General features: G+C 34.1%; 1 pseudogene; it reads left to right on the top strand.

Annotated features, from left to right (window-relative positions):
* LOC130620621 (large subunit ribosomal RNA) overlaps window positions 1-2,500 on the top strand; it is a 7,101-nt pseudogene that overhangs the window by 4,065 nt on the left and 536 nt on the right.

The raw sequence follows: 2,500 nt of genomic DNA, 5'->3' as shown, positions 1-2,500 counted from the left end.
AAATATGTCGTTGAAAAGAAAAACTTCAGCACGTCAAATTTCCGTGAAATAGCAGAAAATTGAAATTCAGCGGCTTATTTTGATACAAGAACAGCCTCGTTTGAGTTCTTGTTTTTTTAATTCGTTTTATCTATTCTTCGTGTACCTAGTGACGGAACGGTTTTAATAAAGAAGAACTGTAACATACAAAAAATGTCGTTGACGGGAAATAATTCAGCATGTCAAATTTCCGTGAAATAGCAGAAAACTGAAATTCAACTGCTTATTTTGATACAAGAACAGCCTCGTTTGAGTTCTAGTTTTTTTAATTCGTTTTATCTGTTCTTCGTGTACCTAGTGACAGAACGGTTTTAATAAAGAAGAACTGTAACATCCAAAATATGTCGTTGAAAAGAAAAACTTCAGCACGTCAAATTTCCGTGAAATAGCAGAAAATTGAAATTCAGCGGCTTATTTTGATACAAGAACAGCCTCGTTTGAGTTCTTGTTTTTTTAATTCGTTTTATCTATTCTTCGTGTACCTAGTGACGGAACGGTTTTAATAAAGAAGAACTGTAACATACAAAAAATGTCGTTGACGGGAAATAATTCAGCATGTCAAATTTCCGTGAAATAGCAGAAAACTGAAATTCAACTGCTTATTTTGATACAAGAACAGCCTCGTTTGAGTTCTAGTTTTTTTAATTCGTTTTATCTGTTCTTCGTGTACCTAGTGATAGAAGGGTTTTAATAAAGAGGAACTGTAACATCCAAAATATGTCGTTGAGAAGAAATACTTCAGCAGATCAAATTTCCGTAAAATAGCAGAAAATTGAAATTCAACTGCCGGTTTTGATACAATAACAGCCTCGTTTGAGTTCTAGTTTTTTTAACTCGTTTTATCTATTCTTTGTGTGCCTAGTGACAGAACGGTTTTAATAAAGAAGAACTGTAACATCCAAAATATGTCGTTGAAAAGAAATACTTCAGCACGTCAAATTTCCGTGAAATAGCAGAAAATTGAAATCCAACGGCTTATTTTGATACAAGAACAGCCTCGTTTGAGTTCTTGTTTTTTTAATTCGTTTTATCTATTCTTCGTGTACCTAGTGACAGAACGGTTTTAATAAAGAAGAACTGTAACATCAAAAATATGTCGTTGAAAAGAAATACTTCAGCACGTCAAATTTCCGTGAAATAGCAGAAAATTGAAATTCAACGGCTTATTTTGATACAAGAACAGCCTCGTTTGAGTTCTAGTTTTTTTAACACGTTTTAGATTTTTTGTAGACCTGAAGAATACATATGTAAAACTGTGAATATGAAGTACCACGAGATAACAACATCATAAAACGATGTTATGGGTCGCGAAAAATGCTAAAACGCATCTTTTTCCTTGTTAAAACAGCAATTGTGAGAAATTGGAAACGCTATGATTCTGCAACGTAAAGTCAAATGGCAATTATTTTCTCCAGGCGTTGAGAGGTTAACGTGGTGAGTATTTGTGTAAAATATTGCGTTCAATAATAATTGTGCAAGGCCAATATTGCATGTTAAACATGCCAATACGTGCGTTTTCACCAAATTAGGGAAAAATCGGAAAAATCGGAAATCCCGAACGACATGTCGGATTGGCTTTATATTTGGCACAATGAACCATCTTGACATGACAAAGGTTCACACGAATTTTTTTTTCAAAAAAAACGCTGACGTCAGCATTTTATTTGGCCTTGAATGTTTGACATTTTAGGGCTTCTGGACCCCCCGCAGAGCCACAAATCGGGAATTTGTGCTCCTACCCGGTTTTAGCCTGAAGTGTTTTACATATCTGCCAAAGATTTAAGAAATACCTTCAATATTTCAGAAGCTATAGCGATTTACCTGTTTTTAAAAAGACCAAAAAAAGTAAGGCCCCAAAACAGGTACTTCCGGTTGACCTTTGACCTCCAAATTTTGCATGGTAATAGATCTCCAAATTTGCTACCATGAAATTCTTGTCCGTTTTTTATAAAAATGCTGACGTCAGCAGTTAAAATTTTTTGAAATTTTAGAATTTATGAAGGTTTGACCGTGCACTTTGTGACGTCATAAGTCTGGTTCTAGCCAAAGTCACACAAAAATATTCCGCCATTTTTCTTAAAATGCCTTTGTTTATAAGTTTGCTTTTTATGATTTCGTTAAAACGTTGTAGTTACTGAGAAAAAATTGTCAAAAAATGCATGTAAGAACCGTCCTATACAAAACACACTGGACGGTTTCTATTGTCAAAAACATTAAACTGTTAATAACATGAGAACGAGGCTTTCCAGCACCAAGGTTCTACAGGCAATTTTTCTTCTTACTAAATGGCCTATCCACTGACAAATATCTGCATCTACTTTTAAATGTTTCACAAAAGTTATTACTATTATATAAGTAAAATGATGACATTATGTTTAATAAGAGAGTATTATCAGATACGTATGTGTGAAACGGTGAAGTCTTAAGTAATAACTGGCTTGTGGCAGCCAAGCGTTCATAG

The sequence above is a fragment of the Hydractinia symbiolongicarpus genome, chromosome 1, assembly GCF_029227915.1.
Source record: "Hydractinia symbiolongicarpus strain clone_291-10 chromosome 1, HSymV2.1, whole genome shotgun sequence".
Classification (NCBI taxonomy): Eukaryota; Metazoa; Cnidaria; class Hydrozoa; order Anthoathecata; family Hydractiniidae; genus Hydractinia; species Hydractinia symbiolongicarpus.
The sequence above is the reverse complement of the archived record's forward strand: the minus strand, read 5'-3'. Positions and strand labels throughout refer to the sequence as shown.